General features: G+C 48.0%; 1 protein-coding gene and 1 long non-coding RNA gene across 5 annotated transcripts in view; one reads left to right on the top strand and one right to left on the bottom strand.

Moving 5' to 3' along the window:
• The window catches only part of RNF220 (ring finger protein 220), a 216,699-nt gene that overhangs the window by 99,026 nt on the left and 94,521 nt on the right, over nucleotides 1-23,152 (bottom strand). The window lies entirely within an intron of this gene.
• On the top strand, nucleotides 4,859-21,845 carry LOC117798763. 2 transcript variants are annotated; one of them, XR_004622906.1, is made up of 3 exons: nucleotides 4,859-4,964; nucleotides 17,519-17,612; nucleotides 21,466-21,845. It is a non-coding gene; the product is annotated as an uncharacterized LOC117798763 (long non-coding RNA). The 2 variants fall into 2 exon arrangements; XR_004622905.1 differs by having other exon boundaries at nucleotides 17,515-17,612.

Raw genomic sequence — 23,152 nt, 5'->3', positions numbered from 1 at the left:
CAATGGCTTCCAAATTCAATCAGGCTGGGGACCCGCAGCAGCATTTATGAGCTAACGTGGAATATTATATAGGGGAGTGAGTCGCGGGGGCTGGGGGAAGGGCTTCCTGGAAGATGAGCCCTCCTGAGCGGCTCCTGCTCTCAGATCCTGGCAGCGGAAGTGCTTCTCCAGGTAAAGGGCCTGGCCGTTGGAACTCTCGGACCGGGCCTAGGGGCCCCTGAGCCCAGGCTCTGGGCTTGGGGAGGAGGACGAGAGACTCAGCCTTTGGTACTGGCTGCGAGGAGGCTGAAGGGTCCAAACAACCGAGGCTGGGAACAAGCCGCTCACCTGACCATGCGCGTGAGCTCCCCACAGTGTGCTTCCTATCTTGGTCACGGGGGAAGGCCCTACAGCTTTCGGATCTCTTGTCCATCAACCTTCTACCCCGTCGGTTCCATGGTCTGGCAGTGATCTTTAGAGAACGAGTCCCTCTCTCTTGCTCAGTTTCAGATTTTTCCTCACCTAGTACAGGAAGATTTGCAATAGGGTCGGGCCAACAACAGGGACTGTAACTTTGAAAGGATACGGGGGTTGATGCTTTAGGGAGGCTGAAGTCTCGCTTGCTCTTCAGGCCCCCCTCCATTTCTCCTCTCCTTTGCCCTTTTAACACTCTAAACTCTGGCCCGCTCTCCTCGCCTCTCCCCTTCCACAGTTGTTGCCTCTGAACCCTCTGGTAGGCTTTCTCCTGCAAACCAATATGGAACATTATGGGGCAGAGGAAAGACCCACAGCTCTGGATTCAAATCCAGTTCTTGTCACGTACCAGCTATGGGTCTTGGATAAGTCACGTTCTCCTCTGACTCTCAGGGTCCTCACCTGTGTGGGGAGAATAATATTACCTGCCTCACAGAGCGCCTATGAGGTGAGATCGGTGCAGATACATAAGGGCCTGGTGTTCTGGCAAGGAATAAGCACGCGATACACTCTGGCTTCCTTTTCCACATTTCTCCCCCTCCTCTCAAGCCTCCCTTCAATGAAGCTTCTGCTAATTGTTGGAAACTGCCCTCCATGCAACCAAAGTTCCCAGATGTCCCATCAGCTCTTCTCTCACGTCCTGCACACTGCTTGGGTTCCCTTGTGGTTGGCTTTCCTGTGGGTCCGAATCCAACAGGAAGAGCCTCAAAGACCACAGTAGGCCCTGGCCATCCTGGAAAGCCCACGTAGGGGGCGGAGGCAGCTCTGACTTGTTCCGACACTGAGGTGCCTTTCTTAGAGACCTGGGAGGCAAGCTTCCTGAGGGCAGGGGTTTCGCCTGCTTTGTTTCTGGCTCTATTCCCAGTGTCTAGAGCAGTGCTCCACACTTGCTAAGTGTTCAGTCAGGATTTCCTGAATGAAACAATCACTTCAGGTTGGTTAATTTTCCTGTGTTTTTTCTCTGGTTCTAGAGGGAGAATGGAGAGTTTGCCTTCTAGAAAAAGAAGCTGCAAACCCTCCGGAAGCTCAGGAATCCTCTCTTCCTTTGAAATGTCCTCGGAGTGTCGGCCAGGCTTCCCCCACGGAGCGGGCCAGGCTTCCCCCACGGAGCGGGCCAGGCTTCCCCACGGAGCGGGCAAGGATTCCCCCACGGAGTGGGCAAAGATTCTCCCAGCAACCCACTGCTAGAAACATGAGTTTGGGGAGGATGAGGGAAAAAGGGTGATTCTTGCAAGCAAGGCTCTCTGAAGGCTCTAGGCGAATCCACACCAGGCCTTTAGAGACAATGGATATGAATTCTGTGGATGCAGACTGGATATGTACTTCCTTCCCTCTGCAGAGGACAGTTCCATACAGCACACCCCCTTGTCAATCTTAAAATACAGGGCAAAAGGGAGAAAAAGGTTGGCTAGCCCCAGAATAATACTAAGTCGCATTTATAAAGGATTTATCACGTGCCAGACTCTACACTCAACACTTCATCCATTAACTCATTTAAACTTTGCCTCTGCCTATGTGGAAGGTACTAGTATGATCCCCATTTTACCTATAAGGAAACCAAGGCTTAGAAAGGTTAAATAACAGGCCAAGATTACAGGGTCAAGAGGAAAAGGAACAGGATGGGACCCTGGATCTGTCTGGCTGAAGGACAAGCTATTAATCACTACATTCTGCTGCCTCGGGAAAAGGTGGTGACCAGTCCTTGGGTTGAATGGTTCCGAGGCCCTGGCAGAGACCAAGCATTCTCCATCTGCTTCTGCTCTGTTCTGCTGTTTCCCGCCCCCCCACCCACTCCCAACTTCGATTTACAGTGGGCAACCAAGATTGTCTGAGAGAGGTTATCTCCTCTGGGCCTCCAGCCCTCCTGCTGGGCACTGCTGGGGGAAGAGAAAGAAGGTGGGATGGGACCAGGGGAGGGGCCCAGCTCCCCAACCTGAGCTAGAGGGACAAGTGGGACGCTCTGCTGCCCAGCTGGGACCAGTACCAGCCAGCTGGACACGCCTCTGCAGTCTTAGGCTTGGGATATAGGCTCCACCACTGTCCACAGTCTACCCATCTGCAGGGGTGAGATCCTTTAAGACTGGAGCCAATGTTGACCTTTTGGTTTTCCATTTGGCAGGGTCGGGGAGAGGGTCCAAGGAGACAGAGCCTTCTCTCCCCACAGCCAGATACCCAGCCTCTAGGGCTCTGGAATTCACTCCTGAGACAGTCATGCAAAATTATTGTAGGTTTTTTTCCTGAATGTCCACAATATGATGCCGTGTTCGCTGTACGCCCCAGTCACGTACCCCTGTCCATGCACAAGCGGCTTCAACGTTGACTTCTGTGACTAGCTGGGTCTGTGCTCCGGCTTTCTCTTTCGCTCTCTCTCTCTCTCAACTCCCCCCTCCCTCTCTCTCTCATTCTCCCTGCTAGCTGCTGTAAGGATCAGTCCCCAAAGAAAAATGCCCAATTTGTCATGTCATGTCCAGCTGTTAACCTCCCGTCGGTAAGCCATGGGGAAGACTTACTTTCTCCTATTTATTTATTTGCCACTTGGACAATAGAAGGCCCCAGGCCTGCTGAGTTCTCCATAATAAAGCCACCAACGATCTCCCCCATCACCCCTCCCCTCCCCCCACCCCCATGTCAACAACACTAGCCAACCTGCAGGTGTCACTGGGCATTAACCCCGGGCTTAACTCTGGCTCTGCTGAACCGGAGGGAAGGGGGAGGGGGTAGTGAGCGAAGGTGGGGGGTCTGACGGGGAGGTCTCTGCACAAAGAGGAAGGCCTGGGGATGGGCTGGCTCATAACCATCCCTCCGGAAAGCTCACTGTGCTGAGGCTGGGGGAGGGAGGGAGGGATCAACCAAATAATGCAGCTCCTTCTTCCCAGCCTCCCCAGTGGTCTCCAGGCAGAGCCTTGGCCAGCCGGTGGCAGGCGCGGGCTCACCGCACCTAGCAACACTGCTGAGAGACGGGGCCCTGCAGGAATGAGGCCCCGTGTGGCTGGCCCTAGAGTAGGCCCGGGAAGGGAAGGGCTGGAGCAGGACAGGGAGGCTCAGACCCTCTAGAGTCCTGCTCTAGAGGGCTGCTCAATCACCCCTACTTTCCCTAGCACTCCCTTGCTCCCCCCTCCAGGCTTCTTTGGCCCAGCCCAGTTTGCCAAAGGAGAACGTGATGCTCCAGGGAGGACCGCTAGCCATGTCCAGGCTGGGCTGCCAATTCTCCTTCCTGGGGACTAAACAAGGTTGGGGGGGTGTAGGGGGATGGGCTGCTTTTTAGTCAGTGGCCCTTCCTTCTGTTTAGATGTCAGAGTGAATTACAGATTACACCAAAGTGCAGCCCCTGTGGCCTTTCATCTGGGGCTCCCAGGCCCATGGTGCCAATACCACTGTCCTATCTCCAGGGACTCGAGCTTCCCCTGGGACAAACCGTGGAAGGGAAGCACAGATTAGGATTAGCTGGATTGTCCACACAGGCCATCTCTCCATAGTTTGCACTTCCTGTTGACCCCTTCTCCACTCCCAACATCTTCGCCATCCCACGAGAGACAGCCTGAAGCACAGAGATATTAGCAGGACATTTCCCAAGGCTAGTCACTGGGGTGGGGGGGAGCTCGGTTTGTAACCCACCACTGGCTGTCCTTACTGAGGGCTTGACCCTGGACTAGCAGCACCCAGAGACAAATGAAAGACTTGGTCAGCACCTGCCCGCTGAGATTTCTTAGTTAACTGTTAGTTTCATGGTAAGAGCTTGCTATTTGCTGTGTCAGAATGGGAATAACCAGGAAAGGGAAAATGATGGTTGACTGTAAACATATCTTGAGGGTCCACGGGGGTCTGTACCAGTACCCACTGTGTTCTTGGCCCAGTGCTGCCATTATTTCATGAGAAGCAGCTAGAGAGACTCTAAGGCCTTAGGGGACCAGAGTGCAAAGACAGGGGTCAAAGATCCTGAAGGCCAGGCAGCCGCAGGTGATCAGCATTAGTTAGGTCAAGCCCAGACTCTCCTGTAGCCACCGTGAGGGCAGCAAGGACTACCTTCCATCTGGAGACTTCAAATGCTAAAATTTTTCTCAAGAGGAATTTCTCAATATTGCATTTTGTAAAATGACCTCTGTCCAAGAGACATATGGTAAGAGGGATGCTAACAGTTGCCATGGGCCAGACCGAGGTGACCAGAATGGGAAAGCATCTGATCAAACTGGAGTTGTTCAGGTCACTGTCCAGCGTGAGGGGCACACCTCTAGAACTGCTCCACAGGCTGCCTTGAAAAATAACACTGTCCAGCAGGGGCTTGGTGACACCTATCCAGGACAGAGAGGGGAAGATTCTATGGCCGGTAAAAGATAGGCCTATGAAATAGGTCTCTGATGAACCTTTCAATTAATGCTCAGAAGCTATGTTTCTAGAGATTTCAGGATTCAATCTAGGAGACAATGTGTACAGAGGAATGAATCGAGACAATGGTATGAGATGGACCTGGACGGGACTCCCAGCACAGATGATTCCTAGCCACGTGCCTTTGGGTAAGTTACTTGACTTTTCTGGAGTTTGGTTTCGTCTTCCACGAAATGAGCATAAGGATACCTAACTTCCGGTTGTTAGGAAGATTGAGTGAAAAAATCTAGTGAAAACCTCTAGAATAAAGCCTGGTTTATAGCAAGCCACAATAACTGTCAATTACCATCTCCTTTCCTTGTCCAAAACTTCCTTGGTTCGGTCTCTGCCTCAACAAGGAAACCCAGTTTGTTGTACCTCGTGGCCACCATGGAAGGGGGAGATGTGTTAAGTGCCCCTATTCGTGGCACCTGGCTCGTCCTCTCAAAGAGTTTGATCTTCCTCCCTCCCTACTTCAACAGCACCCCGGGTTCTGGGCAGAGACGTCGCAGTGGCTGGTTTGTGTGGGAGCCATAGACACATTTCTTATCTGGCCTGAATAGCAGGCATTAAAATGCATTTTGGTTCACCCAGGACAATAAAGAAAAAAAAGGAAGCTTTAAGTCACTAATAAAAATCAAATGTAGGCAGTTTGCAGGAGTGATCAGCTCAGAGCTTTGCTGTTCTCTTGTTAAGGGTCTGGAGCCATAAATAACTTCCCCATAAGAAGGCAGAGGCGAGGGGGAGTGAGTGAGAGGGAACGCAACAACACAAAATTTTTCATTTTTCTCCATAAATCATTTCAGCGTGCGATAATATTTGTTTTTTCTAATGAGTCTCTTGTGATCCATTCCAGGAGCTAACATCAGGGCCTGTCAGGGGGTGATGTGTGGTACAGTTCAACGCTTTACAAAAACTGCCTGCTACACAGATTTTTTTCCTTCTCTTCCTTATGCTAAGTATTCATGAAGCCCATTATTCTGTGCTCCTGCTTTACAGATTTCCGCCTTTCTGTCTTTCTCCTCTGGGCAGCAACTGCCCTGTTCTCTCCTCTCGCTTATACCGAAGGGCTTTGCTGCAGCCTGGGAAAGAGATGTAGGCAGTGGAAGAGGAAGGTGGCTCGGGGAGGACTCGGTGGGAGGCCTTTAGGTGTAGATTTTGAGCTTGGGTGGGTGGGGGAGCATTCTTCAAAGTTCAGCTGAAGCTATGTGAGAGAAAGCCTTTTATAGGCTGGATTTCTCATGACCAACTATGAGGGACCCTATCAGAGCGGGCAAGACCACCTGCCGAGCAAAAAGCACCCAGAGAGAGCGGATGCATTAACAGAGGCCAGATTTGTAAGAGAGATTGTGCATGCCGCGCTGAGAGTTTGGAGTTTATCTTATAAGCAAAGGGAGTCAACAAAGTATTTTACAGAATCAGATTTATCTTTTAAACTCTCATGATGAGTGTGGAGGATAGATTGGGGAGTTGTGTGGGTTGAAGGGAGCAAGGAACAAGACCCGGAATCTGAAAACTGTGGAAGAGTGTTGCAACGATGCAGACGGAAAAAAGATAAGGCAGCGGATTCAGAAATAAGGGATTTTTAGGACAGCTTAGTAACCCCTACTCATCCTCTAAGACTGATTTTAGTATTACTTTTGCTGTGAAATCATTTCTACCCTCTCAGAGTGGCTCACCCATTCCTCTTGGCTCTTATAATATCTTCCTCATACCTCTCCTCCCTTCAAACACTCATCACATTGTATTATGAGTATTAGCTTGAGCTCCTTGGAGGTAGGTCTGTGCTACACGAATCCTTGAATCTTACCATCTAATACGTGCATGGCACATAGAATTACTCACTGGTACTCATTTTGAATAAGCAAACAAACAAAAAGAAGAGGGAAAACAGAGCTAGACATAGAAAGCTGAGGGGTTTAGGGGCAGGTGCAAGAACAGGAGCCACCCAAGAAGACTGAGAAGGAATGCTCAGAGTTAGGACAGATCTATGAGAGTCATGTCCCAGACTCATGGCAAGTCCTGGGAATAGTATTTTTAAGAAGGAGGCAATGAGGGCTGCCTGGGTAGCTCAGTTGGTGAAGCATCTGACTGCTGATTACAGCTCAGGTCATGATCTCAGAGGGGTGAGACTGAACCTTCTGTTGGGCTCTGTGTTCCATGAGGAGTCTGCTTGAGATTCTCTTCCTCCCCTCCTCCTGCTGGTGCTCTCTCTCTTAAAATAAAATAAAATAAAATAAAATAAAATAAAATAAAATAAAATAAAATAAAAAGGCAATGATTTTTGGTGCCAAATGCAAAAGTGAGATCAAATAAGACAAAGAGAGAAAAGTGTCCACAGGACTTGGCAATTCAGAGACTGTTAGTGATCTTTGTGACAGCAATTTCAATGGAGTGAGTGCAGGCAGAAGTCAGACCAGCCAGTTGACTTCTGGATGGGAAGTGAGAAAGTGTGGACTCTTCTTTCAAGAGAGAATGTGAAAAATAGGGGTACTTGAGGGGGAAATGCAGGATCAAGGGGTGATGTTTTCAGGAAGGAGGAAGGTTTAAAAAACACTTGTAGGGTAAAACGAGCCAGAAAAAAGAGGGTAAAGAAGGTGACCACATATAGGAGAAAGTTAGGTGGATTCAGAGCACACTGGATCACCGTACCTGAGAATAGCGATCAGTGTTTGAAAAAGAGGTCTTCAGTGACACACAGCAGGATGATGTCCTTTGCCCTGTTAAGCATTTTTATCAACAACTTGAAGTCAGAAACAATAAGGCTAACAAATGTTCAAGTGAGATGAGGCTAAGGACAGCCAAGATGGACTACAGAATCAGGATTCAAGTCACTTCCACAAGTTGGAACACAAATGAAATTTAACAGAACAACTAAGTCTCCTACATGTAGGCTAAAAAAGATATAAAATCTGAGAAAGTGTAGGTTGGAGGAATTATACCTTGAGAATTCATGGGAAGAAGACCTGGGAGTCTTGGGTGAATTTACATTTGCAAAAAGACTTCAGAAGACTTTGGCCACATTCGTGAGGTACAGTGTACAGAACAAAGGAGGGCTGGTCACACCACAGCGCAGTGGAGACAGTCTGCTCAGACTCGGGCTTCCTACTATTGGCAGGCCATTGATAACTAGGGCAGATTTGGTCAGGGTGGAAAGAGGTCTTGAAACTATGATTTGTGATCAGTGGTTGGGGCAGCTGGGGAAAGAATACTTTGAGAAATGTGATAGGAATTCTTAAATACTTGCCAGTTTATCATAAAGAGGAGAGGTTTCTTCTGAAGAGATTCAAAGGGCAGAACTTTAATCCCAGGGCAAGAATTAGATAAAGGTAAATTAAATTTTGGCCTAATATGAGGTAAGAAGTCTATGGACCCCCCTCTAGCATGGGTTTTAGGATTCCTAAAGTCGAATATAAAATGTTGCATGTAGGTGAATATGTATGGGGTCCACAACTTTAAACAAATTTTTTTTTAAAAGATTTTATTTATTTATTCGACAGAGATAGAGACAGCCAGCGAGAGAGGGAACACAAGCAGGGAGAGTGGGCGAGGAAGAAGCAGGCTCATAGCATAGGAGCCTGATGTGGGGCTCGATCCCATAACGCCGGGATCACGCCCTGAGCCGAAGGCACTCAACCGCTGTGCCACCCAGGCGCCCCTCAACAAATTTTTAAAGGGGTCTGTGACACCACACACACACACACACACACACACACACACACACTAACAGCCACGGAAAAGGAATTGTCTCTCAATTATGGCCGTTGGAATGGAACTATGGCTTCCAGAAGGAGCAGGCTTCCCATTATTAGATGTGTTCAAATAGAGGTAGAAAGACCAGTTAAGCCTCTATCAAGTTTGGAGCTCTGGTTCAGGAAGAGGTTGGTTGTAGACCATGCANACACACACACTAACAGCCACGAAAAAGGAATTGTCTCTCAATTATGGCCGTTGGAATGGAACTATGGCTTCCAGAAGGAGCAGGCTTCCCATTATTAGATGTGTTCAAATAGAGGTAGAAAGGCCAGTTAAGCCTCTATCAAGTTTGGAGCTCTGGTTCAGGAAGAGGTTGGTTGTAGACCATGCAAAGGAAGGTGTGCGTTGTTTGTGTTTGTGTGTGTGTGTGTGTGTGTGCGCACGCGCGCGCAGAGGGGTAGAGAGAGAGAGATAAAGGAGAAGGCAAGACAGAGGTACTGAGATAAACACTGTCATGGGCCGTTTCCATCATGTACTCACAAGAGCATAATAAAGCCCTTGTAATATACTAGAACTTGTGTGGTCCCGGGGCCTAATTTGCATACTAATTACTGAGTGCAAATGGGACTGAGGGGTAGGGAGGGAGGGTGGGGGAGGCATGCAGGGAGCGAGGGGCCTGGACTGTTTGCTCTGCCATTTCATATCATGCTAACAAGCTAATCCGGCGTGCAGTTAGCTCCTGATATATAACTGCTCATTAGTATTATAATAAAGTACATGAAACAACCATAAAACGTTATATACTGCACAAGTGTTGTTTTCTTGCCAATTATCTGCAGGCGGATTTATCACCACAGTTGTTTCGAATTCCCCTTGGTGAGGTTCGGGCGGAATAAAGAAAGGTGTTGGTGGCGGCAGCAGCAGAGGGGGGCCTTTTCGAGGGGCAGACCATGTGTTTTCTTAAGTAGCACTTACTGATGCGCCATTTCATGAGAGTGAAGCAACGAGATCCCATCCTTCCCCATCTCGGCAGCTCAGGGCGAAAGCAAGGAGGGTGAGCACCAAGGAAGGCTGCCCGCCCGCGGTTCCGGGCCCAGAGATGCAGCGCCCATGGCCCTCTGGACAGCACAGAACCTCCGAGGACAGAGTCCTGCATAGGGCCCACAGGCTGTTTAATGAGACCTTGTAAATCTGCACCACTTGTTTTCCAACCTTCCAGAGTGGTGGCTTAAGTAACCCAGTTCAAAGCAACACTTCACCCCCACGGCCTTACCCCAAAGCGCTTACTGAGTGACTTCTAGCCAAGACAGCCTTGTTTGGGGAAGACGTTCCAGAGATCAGTGGTTCCTGCGAAGAATTGCTTTCTGTCTTGGGGCCCTGCAGGCACTCCTACGACCCAGTCTCCCACTCCACGGGGGAATCTGAGAGTAAGTGAGGGAACCTCCAAGAATTTTCCAGCCAGTCCATGTGGCCCAGGCCACGCCTTTTAAGGTCACTCTACTCCATCATCACAAGCAGACACAGGAGAGACCCATAAGCCTGCTGGGATTGGGAAACAGGCCCCCTTCTCCGTTTTTCTGTTAGATTTTAAGAACCCCCTTATTTAGTGATGGAGCAGGAAGAGGCTCTGGGGCCCTCTTCCCGCCCCAGGCTGCAGGGGAATTGCTGAGCTCTCAGTGCACTTTGCTGGCAAGTTCTCTTTTGGCCTGCCTGCACCCACAGGCATAGCCAGCTCCTGACAGCCTCACAGTCAGGAATGGGCCACAGGATCAAAGAAGCCAGTGCTTAACAGGGAGCCCTCTGACCAGAAGCTTTAGCTAGGCCCTGTGTGTCCTCTCAGACCTGCAAGGGGACATCGACTTAAGTCGTTCCCCAGGAGCTGTGGCAGGGCAAGGAGTCAATTCTGTCTTGCTCTGTGCTGTCTTGAAGTACCAAAGGATGCTTGGGGGTTCCGGGAAATGGATGTCAACTTCAGTGGCTGGAGACGTACCCCAACATCCACACTCTCTTTAGTGATCCGTGGTGGCTCTGCTAATTCACACGTTAAATTCTACTACATTCCCAGAAGCCTCTGGAAGGGAGGGAAGGAAGGGTGGAATGAAGCTCTTCAGTCTACACGGCCACCACCCCCTTGAAGCCAGAAAGCTTTACTCCTAACAAGAGGACACGCTGTAACTACCCCCTGGACCACTCAATAGCTCCCCCTTCTCCGGTGAATGACATCTCCCCTGAAGAGCTTCATAATATGGCAGGACTTTCTGTTCTAGATGTGTTCTTTGTTGTCTTAATTCTCTACACCCTTTAAATGTCTGTCTGAATCAGACTACAGATGGCCAGAGAAGTGAGCACTGGACTCTTTTCTAATGCCAGAGGCATGCTTTCATGTCCCAGAGACTTTAGGTCGATGAAATGTTGGATAACAATTCTCTCTCACATGCAATTCTGTTTTATTATTCGGTTATTACGATAACCATGATGACGATGATGGCGATGATGATAAAGGAATGACCACCTCACTGGGACACCTGATGGTCCCCAAACCCAAGGAGAAAATAGCAGGCTGAAGGGTGACTCGTATCTCTAGAACGGACTACATACCAGTGCTGTGGCAGGGTCCAACAGCAAATAAATGGTATTTGGGATATAGGGGCAATTGTTATGTGAATTGACTAAAGAATCAAGTTCAAGTTCTTCAGCAGAGGCTACAAGATCTTCCGTGATCCCTCTTCACCGCATCTTCTGCGCTTTGCTCCTCACCCAATGCCCCTGCAATGCTGAATTGGGTCTAGTTTCCCCTAACAGAGGAGGATTTCCTGTTTGCTCATTCTGATCCCTATGCCTGGAGTGGCCATCTACTTTTTTCCACTGCCAACTTTTCATACCTTGGGTCGGGCATTATCTCCTGCAGAAGCTTTTTCTGATTCTCCACCCCTACTCTGACCTAGCCTGCCCTTATGTGCCGGTACTCACCTGTACCTCAGTGTCCATCAGCGCCTTTGGAATCTCTGAAGGGCATGTGTCCTATGCCTTACAGTCCTAGCACCTAGCAGAGAGCCTGGCCCAGACCAAGCACTTAGTACATGTTTTTACTTACTGCAGTTTGAAAGAACCAATGTGGACTGAAGGCTTGTAAACTCACACCAACATCCCAAACCAGATAGAGCCTTCAGTGGACTTTCGTAGTTTATTCGCTAGGTAACAGCCACTAATCCAGCACGCATTAGGCACTCAAAGCCAGGTAGTCCCCTCCAAAACCAGAGAGAAGGGGCAAACCCCTGTTTCTGTGCTATTGAAAGCCCTCTGCTCCATTGTCATCTACTTTCTCCTTCCTCTGAGTCTAGTTCTTAAAGGCACATGTAGCCACTGACCTGGTTCAGGGACAGCTCCACTGTGGCTCAGTCCTGTTGCGCTAAGCGGGCCATCCCTCCCGTTCCCTGAGGACCCTGGAAGCTCCCTCTTCCTCCCATGAGCTGCTCAGTGAGTCTTCAGGGACTGGTGAGCAGAAAGCCCCAGGATCGCCCTCTCTGTTCCCACCTGCAGGAGCCTGAGGTGGACAGGAAGCAGGTTACCGATGCCTTCCCCGGGGTCGTGATGGAGAGGAATGGAGACCTCTGATGCAGCACCCCTAACACTGTGCCAGTCACACGATGAACACTGAAGTCATACTGTCCTAGTCCTTCTTCCTCATAAAAAGACACACCGCTATCATGAGAAGAGGGAATGAAAAAAGAACATGGGCTTGGAAGTCTGAAAACACTTCTGTCTCTTCTAAGCTCTTCATCCTTGGGAAAACTGCTTAGCTTTCTCAGGTTCAGTTTTCCTACCTATAAAACAGAAATAATAAAGCCCACCTATAATGTTAAATGAGGACTAAAATATTTGATAGAAGATAGCAATATATGCATATACCTGAAGGGCCTACCCCTGGTATACAGTAGGGACTCAATGAACAGTAAAGATGATGATGATGATGATAATAATAATGTAAAGGTCTGAATTTGGATCTAAAAACCCAACAGCATATGGGTGCCTGGGTGGCTGAGTCAGTTAAGTGTCTGCCTTCAGCTTGGGTCATGATCTCGGCATCCTGGGATCGAGACCTGCATTGGGCTCTCCATATAATGGTGAGTCTGCTTCTCCCTCTCCCTCTCTTGCTCTCTCTCAAACAGATAAATAAAATCTTAATAAATAAATAAATAAAAACCCCACAACATAAAATGGGGTAAAAGAGACATGGCTTGGCAATGAACGGTTTGGGGTTTGGGTTGGTAACCAGCTCAACAGGAACCAGCCGCTAATGAGAGATCCCACTGCATTCACAAAGCAGTGCCAGGCTCACCCTGATGCGCCTTGGGTCAGCTGCCTCGGGCACCGCAGGTCCGGGCACCATTCTCCGAGAGCGCCAACCAACCATATACTTGAAGACCTACTGTAGGCCATAGAGCTTTTACATATGGAAAGCACTACTATGAACCGTCAGCACCATATTACTAAGTGAGGTAGAGATAATCTGTAGTAAGTACTGTAGTAAACAGTACTGCAAGGCAGGGCAGGGGACACAGAACCATAGAAAGAAAGGGGGGAATCATCAGTTCGTTAAAAGGAGGCTGATAAAGGCAGAAGGAGCTGGTTCCTGTATGTTCCCCATGAAGAAAGCCAAGAAGAGGAAAGTGAAAGCTAGTTTAGACTCCCCAAATTTGGGTTCTTTTTAAGAAAAGTATTTTCTAACAATCAGATATCCAGACAAGGACTGCTTTGAGAAGTAATGAGCTCCCCCTCATAAGAGGTATTCAAGCAGAGGTTGGTTGATGCTAGTTGGCCCTCACTGAGGGAATTCAAACAGGGAGGTTGAGACCAGAGCTCTCTTACCCTGAAATGTCATGGCGAGAGGGGCTCTCTCCCGCTTGTTCTCTGTCATCAAAGGGGCAGGGAAGAATCAGAAATCCTCAAACTGATCACTTATCTGATATTCATTAAACATCTGCTACACGCCAGGCATTGTGCTAGATGCTGAGAAAATAAGCAAAAATAAGGAAAAGACTTTGGCCTCAGTGCTCTTACAGTCTCATGGGGTTAATTGCCATGGCAGAGGCCCGGCAGAGTGCTTGGGCGCATGCCAGAGAGAATAACTAGAGTACAATAAGTGGAAGGGACAAGACGTGCAAAGCTGTGGTATTGTGCACAAGCAGGGCACGTTTAGGGAGGATGAGATATGTGGGAAGAGAGACTGAAGAAATAGGTGGGGTGAGGCACTTGGTGCAACTTACTGAAGACCTTGAATGCACGGTAAGGGTTACAGGAGGCATGGCGGGGTTTGAAAAACAGCGACGCAGTCACACCTGCATTTAAAAATGATCCCTGGCACTGTCTCTAAGGAAGGACTGTAGGGGAAGGAGCCTACAGAGAGTGGGAGCACAAACACGGGAGGATGATTGGTGACTAGATGCTCAGAACTGTTTTTTAAAGATTTATTCATTGGGGTGCCTGGGTGGCTCAGTTGGTTAAGTGGCTGTCTTTGCTCAGGTCATGATCCTGTGGTCCTGGGATCGAGTTCCACCTGGTGCTCTCTGCTCAGCAGGGAGCCTGCTTCTCTCTCTCTCTGTCTGCTACACGCCTGCCTGTGCTTTCTCTCTCAAGTAAATAAATAAATCTTTTTTAAAAAAATATTTTTCATTTATTTAAGAGAGAGAGAGTGTGAGAGCCAGTGGAGGGGAGGGAGGAGCAGAGGGAGAGAGAGAATCCCGAAGCAGATTCCCCACTGGGCGTGGAGAACACCACGGGGCTCCATCCCAGGACCCTGAGATCATGACCTGAGCTGAAATCAAGAGTCAGACGCTTAACCGACTGAGCCACCCAGGCACCCCAAGAATTTTTTTTCTAATTGTAAATGTAACATATGCTCATTGTAGATAATTCAGAAAATCAAGAGATCTCTAAAGAAGGAAACTCAGTGAGTAACCTATAATCCTATCACCCAGTATAATATGTTTGCGTGATTCCTTAATTTTTTTCTATGCATAGTTTTAACTTAACCTTATCTTAGGATCTCTGCTAATATTCTCCAAAATATTCTCTGAAATATTCTCCAAAAACATTATTTTTTAATGTCTATGCAATATTCCATCATATGATTTTACTATAATTTATGTAACCATTTCTTTGTTGTTGAACATTTAGGTTATTTTCATATTTTCCCAGCTATAAATAATACTGAAATGGTTATCCTTATGCATAAATCATGGACAACGTGTCCAGTTATTTTCTTAGAATAGATTCCAAAAAAGGAATTTCTAAAATAAAGGGCATGAATATTTTAAGTCTTTTTGCTACACATTACAAAATTGCTTCCAGATAGGTTACACAAATATGTGCTTTTACTAATAGTATATAAAAATGCCTATCTAACTCCACCCTTATTAACACTGAACTTTATCATTTTAAAAGTTGTCCATTTGTATAGGCAAAATATTATCTCATTTATTTAATTTATACTAGCTATATTAATTTGAAGATTCTCTTATTTCTTTTGCAAACTGCTTGTTCATGCCTTAGTTCATTTTATATTGAGCTAGTAGTGCTTTTTATTGATTTGTAAGAGCTCTTTATATATTAGGGATATCAAATGTTCAGCTGTGTTTATAACAATTCTTTGTTTTTCTGGTGGCATTTTGGTATTTGTCTTTTATTTTTATTTGTGGTGGGACTTCATTGTTGTATAGAAATTTAAAAGCTTTGGTGACTTCTTCCATTGTGTTTATGCTAAGAAGGTCCTTCCCTAACTGGTTATACATATCCACACAGATCTAGCTATGGCTTATCCTTTGCATTTAACTTTTTAATTCATCTGGAATTTATTTTGATATGAGGTACAAGACAGAGACTTACTCCTTTGCTACCTCCCAATATTTCTTTTCTTTTTAGGTGAAGGAGGACACGTAAAAGGCAGGGAAAGAGGGAAGAATCTAAATTGAACCAGGTTTTGCTTGTGTGTTTGGCTGAATGGTGCTTAAGGATCATTTAAGTTGCAGAATGAGAAAAATATACTGATGTCACTTTTGAATACATTGAAGATGAGGTGCCCTGCAAGAGTTCAAGGGGAGATAGTGAGTTGGCACTTGGAATATGAGGCATGAAACTCAGGAGAGAGGTTGAGGCTGAAGTTGTAGCCATGGAGTCATCAGTGTTTAGAGGGCAAGTGGTACCACCGGCATGGAGGAGATCATGTAAGGCAGAGGTGTAAAGTCAAAAGAGATGAGTGAAGGTATTTTGGGCAGCAACCATGTGGAAGAGACATACGAAGGAGGAGAAGCTAGGGAATGAAAACGAGGAGTAGATAAAACCCAAAGAAATGAGTTAGAGAAGGTAAGGAAAAAGAGAATTTGAAGAGGGAAAAGGTGATCCAAGGATCCATAAAGAGGTGAGATAGAACATAGTCTACAATGGGCTGAGTGAGCTGGAGATGGGGAAGAGGACGTGTGAGAATTAGGACTGCTTTTGAACAAGTTTGTCAGTAAAGGGAACAAGGAAGATGGGGAAGTAAGGTGCTTGAATGATAACGTAGAACAAGGTTTCAAGGGGAGTCTCAAGGGTGCTTGAAGGTAGAGGGAAAGGCACCGGTAGGAAGAGGGACACTGAAGAAGACATGGCAGTGCAAGGTCTCAAGGAGCAGAGGTGATGGGCCCCAGGGCACAGGGAGAAGATTAGTACCGAGTCAGGATGCACAGCTGTGCAGATGACCCTCTGGGTCAAGGGTAAGGTTAAGAGGGGAGAAAAGTTGAGCTTTCGGCCTCTAGTCTCTCTGGAAAGCAGGGAATGAAGTCATCCAGGGAGAACGAGGTAAACAGAGGCAAGGAAGGAAATTTCTTGAGAGAAGGAAAGGCTTAAAACAAGTGCTGTGGGAAATGGAAAAGGGAATTGATTCTAGGCCAAGCCGGAGGACTGGTGAGAAGCATTCAGGGCCCACCTAGGGTTCGTACCAGTCAGACTGGTTGTGTGATGTTCTCAGTCCAGCATCGCAGGGTGGGGGTAGAGGAGAAAGCACATGCTTCAGCAGAGTTGGACCTGAGAGAGGCAGAAAGGCCGAGGCCTAAGGAAACGGAACCAAGACATTCTTTAAAGAGATTGATCAAAGAGTCAAAGCTGGGTAAGAACAAGAGTGACACTAGGAGGGAATGATGGGCTTGTTACATTAGGAATGGTCCAAGGATTGAGGGTCTCCATCAGGTCAAAAACCAGTCTCCGGGGGAGAGAGGAAATAGCACATTAGTAGAAGGATAGAATGTGGGATTTCTGAGGTGAGGAAATCCTGGGACACAGTCAGACAGAGCGTGGAGCCACGCTCCTCTGGCCTTCTGCTGTAGTGGTGAAGGAGACTGGAGCAGAGAACCCGGGATTTGGATGGTCCCTGTGGGTGTTGAAATTCCCAGGACGAAGGCAGGAATAGGGGCGGGGGAGATATTGAGCCAAGTGCCAAAGTTCAGGTGACCAGAGGGGAGATGCCATCAGCAGATGGCAGTGACAAGACGACGAAGAGGCTGGCGTAGGCTCAGAGAGCAGGGCTGGTCATGGGGGCTGGGAGAGCGCCTCCGTGCTGACAGCAGTAGGGCCAACAGGTTCGGGGCACAGGTGGGCCAGCCAAAGTGGGGCAGCGGCTTCAAGGCTCTGTTTATTTTGTTGGTTGGTTCAATCACACACGCATTCAAAAGGGATTTGCTGAGATGGGTCCGATGAGCCCTGAGCGGGGCACGAGGTCTTGTGCCGAGGCTACCTCTCCCAGAGGAATGCACCACAGCCAGCAGCCTTTCCCCTTTTTGCCAAAGGTGGCCCCACTCTCTCTCAGCAAGCCCCCCACACCAAAGTCCTGCCACCAAAGCCAGGCAGGCCCTGACACGGCCGATGGCCGGTAGGGGATCTTCTTGTTACAGCTTTTTCCCCAGAGATAAATAGGCCACAGTAAAAAAGATTGCTACATCCTTTCAATAAAGATTTTTTTTTCTTTTCCAGACAGCTTGAGAAATGTTTTAAAAGCTTCTCACATTTCCAGTGAAACCCACAGAGAAGAATTTTGCTTGTTATCAGCCCTGGAAGCCTCTGATAGACGGGTGACATTTTTTTTCTTTTTCTTTCTCTTTTCCTTTTTTTCACCAGCTGAAGAGAGAGTCACAGTGTGTTTTATAACTGGCTCTCTGCATTTCAAAAGCTCAACGAGAGCTCTCTGCTAACCCCGATAAGCCTTGGGCTCTTAGCGTCTTAAATACCTCTGACAAGCTATACATTACAGCGCTAATAATTTGCCAAATTTGCGCCCATAATATGATATCTGTAAAACGTCAAGGGCAGTAATGCGATTAGCGGTCTCAAATGAAATATCGAACATTCAGCGTTTAGGTCCTGAATAGGGGGAGAAAGGAAAGGAAATCAATTTCAAAAGCAGGAGGGAAAAAGGCGATAAGCGTGTAATAAAAATAGAGAGAGACAGAGGAGAGATGCGGAGAAAGAGAGACAGGCAGAGCGAGACTCGGGGTGAGATAGACCCGTCTCGTATTCATGTTTTCGGCAGGTAAGAGATGTAAAAAACTTTTACAAATTAGTTTGAATACGAAGCTGGGAAATAACCTTTGGTCACCACAGCAACTGGGTTTGGGGGGGGGGGAAGCGAGGTGGGGGCTGGGAGAGGAGCGAGGGGTTGGCCAAGCCTAGGGAGGGCCTTTCACTCTCTACCCCCAACAGCCCGCTTCCATAAAACACAGGAAGTTGAATTACAAGGAGTCTGAGGGTGGGCTCTCGCCCTGCCCCCACCCACCCGAGGTGGGAGAGTCGTAATGGACTAATTATCTGGCCAGCAGAGGCGGTGGCGGCGGCAGTCGCAGGAGAGAGGGCCCGGGCTGTCACATACCAGGCTCTAGACTAAATAACAACATCTCACACCTGCAGCTTTACGAGCCCTTGCCGAGAGAGGAGCGCAAACCCTCCCCTCTCCTCTGCCCCCTCCAGCTTCTCCCCATGCGCTGTGGGCCCCCACTCGAGCCAGGCTGCCGCGGGGACACGGATGTGTGTGTGGGGGGGTCGTCGCCCTCGCTGAAGCCTTGGCCCCTTACTCAATCCAGGCGACCTGCAGGTATCTCGCAGGTGATGCCCCTTCTCCTGGGTCCTGCGGGTCATTCTCCAGGGCTGTCAGCAAGGCAGGGAGACCATGTGCCATTCAACGACCCCATTCCAGAGTTCTCTGGGGAGCAGAGAACTGTCTGTCTCCACCTACAGCCATCTATCTCAGGCTGAGGGACTGTGTCTAGGATGGGGCTGCCCTGGAGCACGAGGGCAGAAATGACTAGGGGGTCCTCTTAGACCTGAGGGGACAGCAGAGGCAGGAGCCCTCCGCACATCTCTCTGCTTCGCTCTTTTCATTCCTCGCCCTAATACCATGCTTCACAGAGAGAAGCACTTCTTTCAAAATGTGCTGTGCTTGCCCTTTCTGCACCACTTGGTCTTGGAAGTGACCCCATAACCCTGAACCTCCCTCTTTTGCAAAGAGATGAGAGAGAGCTGCATCAAAAGAAGAAAGAAAACCGTGATGGATGTAGGAGCTGGCGCCTCATCAAGGAGATGACAGTCCAGGGGAGCAAGGCCAAGTTCTTTCCCCATTCCCCATGCCAAAGTCCCCTGGTCCCATGGTCACCCAGCAGGCAGCTGGAAGATGCCAACCAGGATGCAGGCCAGCTCACCTGGGCAGAGAGGGCCTGAAAGGTAGATGGGCCGGGGTGGGAGAAAAGCAAACAGGCTGCCTGGGGCTCGCCCCAGACCCTTCCCCAGTGCTGCCTGGAATGGCCATTCCAGGGCCACTTCTTGCGGCACCACGAGCCATTAAAATAGGAGTGCTCAGGGAGCCATCAGCCCAGCACAGATGACTTCCCCAGATGTGGCAGTGGGGCAGGATGTGGAAGCCCCCAGCCCCAACTGTACAGACAAAACATTCCCGCACTAACCATCCTCGGAAACCCCACAGCCCAGAGCCCCTCTTACAGATGCTTTCTAGACCATTTAGCAGGAGGCAGTGTTTATTTTTGAACATATGTTCTTTCCCATCTCTCGCCTCCCTTCTCCCTTACTAGTCCTTCCATACCCAAAGCTACCCTCTGGATGGGCTGCTGTTGGTTGTTACAGCCGAGCTCCAGTGTGGCTAGCATGCTTTGTCTGGGCTTGGCTGTGGGCTTTAATGTGTGCGTGTGGGCACACGTGCGCACACACATTTGCTCAGAGCTCCATTGTGGGGTGCACGTACTATACAAGCTCAAAGAGTGTGGGCTCTCAGAGGTTGCTCAAGTTTGTGAGCAAATCCTGAACCAGGCTCTAGGTTCCCTACTTTCCAAAACTGGTACACTAGTCGGAGATGGTTCCTGTGCATTATATTCCTATCGGGAAGGTGAGATAAGGGATAGAAGGTTGCTGCCCAGAAGAGAAATTCTGGGCCTGAAGCTTGGAAGGGGCTCTACTTGGCTCTCTATCCATGCACAGGGCCTAGCATATTGCCATGCCCGGTAATCGCCCACCCCCTCAACTGAGGCCTCTCTCTTTTCTTTAATAAAATAAAGTCCCCCAGTCCCTAAGTAACCTGCCCAGATTTTGCCCCCTTCAAGAAGCCTTCCTTGGGACACCCGGGTGGCTCCATTGGTTAAGTGTCTGCCTTCGGCTCAGGTCATGATCTCAGGGTCCTGGAATGGAGCCCTGAGTCAGGCTCCTTGCTCAGTGGGGAGTCTGCTTGTCTCTCTCCCTCTGCCCCTACCCCTCCTCCTGCTCATGCTCTCTCTCTCTCTCAAATAAATAAAATGTTAGAAAATAAATAAATAAAGATGCCTTCCTTAGCTCAAAGCGCCCAGAATTCTTTTTCTTCTAATAGATGTGGGGGCTCACATTTACTAGGCGCCCTTGTGTGCCAGGCACCATGTTAGGCATTTTACATGTTATTTTATTTCGGTTTCAGAACTTTGGATATTATTATTTCTGTTTTATAGACAAGAAAACGGGCTCTGGGAAGTTGAGTGATTTGTCCAATACAGCGATCAAATGGTAGAGTTGGAATTCAAACTCAGGTGTCTGTCTGTCTGAATCAGAAATCCCATGATCTTTCCATTATGTGACGGAACTTCCCATGTGGAAATGTTTTGCAAATATTTGTCACAGTCCTTACTAAAATGTGGTCCCCAGGAAAGAAAATAACACCCTAGGTTTAGTCTAGCCAGGGCAGAGTAGAGAGATTTTTCTCAAAGAAGCCTAAATTTGTAGCCATCTATCTTACTTTGTTCTTTCATATATAGCTGACAGTCAACCAAACCCTCATATTTTCTCACTCTTGGTCTCCCCCTCATTCTGTTCCCAGACACATTGGTCTTCGGTGCTTGTTCCCTCTGCCTGAGATGCCCACCTCCTCATTCATTCTCTTGCTAATTCATTCATTTACTCTTTCATTCATTCAGTAAACCTCAGTTGAGAGCCTCCTATATGCTAGGTATGGTCCTAGGCACTGGGAATACACTGGTGAACAAAACAAGACAAGTCTCTTCCCTGTGCATACAGTCTAGGGGTGTGACGGTCATTCATCGAGGAATGACGGAAATACACGTGAGTCTGCGACAAAAAGAAGTTCTGCAAGAGTATTCATGGTGTTATAGGAGATGTGACCTTGTCAAGAAGGTCAGGGCAGGCTGACCTACGGAAGTAATAACAGAGCTGAGATCTGCTGCGAACCACATCTCCTACCCCAACCCCTAGCACCAGGCCCCACCGACCCTTGACTTTGCCTGGAGAACTGCAGCAGTCTTTCAGGCCAGCTTATGTAGCCCTTCCTCGTAGAGTCTTCCCTGGCCCTCCAGACGAGGTTAGATCTCCATTGCTTCTATGTTGTTCTCTATAGCGTTTCACTTACATTAACTACTTGTTTAAAATCTATCCTCCCAACAGATTGTAAACTCCATGAGGGCAAAGAACGCGTCTCCCTGGTTGCCTGCTTTATGTCCAGCGTCAAGCACAGTACCTGGCATGTACCTGATAGTCAACAGATGTTTGCTGAATGAATAATCTTGCTTTCCCAGCCTCTACTGGTGCAGCTGAAGTTTTGGATCCAAGCACAGGAATTTGCATTTATTAAATTTCACATTAGACCATCCCAGTTATTAGTATTCCAATAAATTTCAATCCATCTGCTATTTAGAGTACCTACTGTTTACCCTGAACGTACCTGATGTTGGGGAGACAAAGAAACTTGCACAATCTTAGTCTTGAGGAGCTGACAGTCTAGTTTGGGAGACAGATAAGAAAACGAGTAGTTCTAGGGACGCTTGGTGGCTCAGTCAGTTGAGCGTCTGACTCCTGATTTTGGCTCAAGTCATTATCTTAGTGTCATGAGATTGAGCCCCATGTTAGGTTTTAACCCTGGAGGGGAGTCTGCTTGGGATTCTCTCTCCTCTCTCCCTCTGCCCCAAACTGCCCCGCTTGCACACTAGTGTGCACTCTCTTTCTCTCTATAAATAAATAAATAAATGGAAAAAAGAAAACCAGTAGTTCTAGAATAGTTGTTATGTCCAGAGAATGGAACTGTTAAATATGGCTGGGAGANCCCTCTGCCCCAACCTGCCCCGCTTGCACACTAGTGTGCACTCTCTTTCTCTCTGTAAATAAATAAATAAATGGAAAAAAAGGAAAACCAGTAGTTCTAGAATAGTTGTTATGTCCAGAGAATGGAACTGTTAAATATGGCTGGGAGAAGAGGGGTAGGGAAGGCTGAACTGAGACATACAGTTTTAATTTCAGATGGACATGAGGCAGGGAGGACCTTTCGAGAAAAGGAGACAGATGTGTCCCAACATAGAGGCATGTGAGGCAAATACACGGCAAGTAGTTCAGTTGACTCATGAGGGTCAGCATAGGGACTCTTGTAGATAGCTTCTTACAATCACACACACACACACACACACACACACACACACATCTGACACAGATTATCTCGGACTTCAGTATTTTCTTACCATTCTTTTTTTTCCAACCTGAAGAATGTCTTCTTGACAGAAAATATGACAGAAAGTGGCTCCTGGTTATGTCCCTGTTAATCCATTTTCATACTAGCTATGAGTTATCTTTCTAAGGGATGTATCTGATCATATCACCACCACCACCCCTCTCGATCTAAAGCTTTCAATGGTTTCCAACTGCCCCCAGAAGTCATACACTTTGTTATGGCAAATAAGGCTCTTACCAACTTGGTGCAAGGTTATGATTCCAACCCCACTTTCTCCTCACACACATCACCGTGAGCCCCAGTAACTTTGCTAACACCTGTACTCGACTTCCAGCATTATCTATTCTCTCTGAACGGAGAGACAGAGAGGCGGAATGTTGAAGTCGTCCGTGGCTCGGACCTCTTACTACTTTCCACGGAGCACCCTGCTCCCAACACCATGATTCCCACTTGCTGAATTATTTATAGTTCCCTGGATGCTTTTCTTTCTTTTGCCACTGGGCTTTTGCACATGCTACTTCCTTTGCTTCGAACACCCTTTCTCTGGCTTTTAGTCAGGCTGGCACCTTCTTCCTCCAGTTTTCAGGATGCAAGTGAGATGTTACTTTCTCCAGAAAGTCTTTCTGCCTCCAC

This window comes from Ailuropoda melanoleuca, chromosome 2 (genome assembly GCF_002007445.2).
Source record: "Ailuropoda melanoleuca isolate Jingjing chromosome 2, ASM200744v2, whole genome shotgun sequence".
In the NCBI taxonomy this organism is placed as follows: Eukaryota; Metazoa; Chordata; class Mammalia; order Carnivora; family Ursidae; genus Ailuropoda; species Ailuropoda melanoleuca.
The sequence above is the reverse complement of the archived record's forward strand: the minus strand, read 5'-3'. Positions and strand labels throughout refer to the sequence as shown.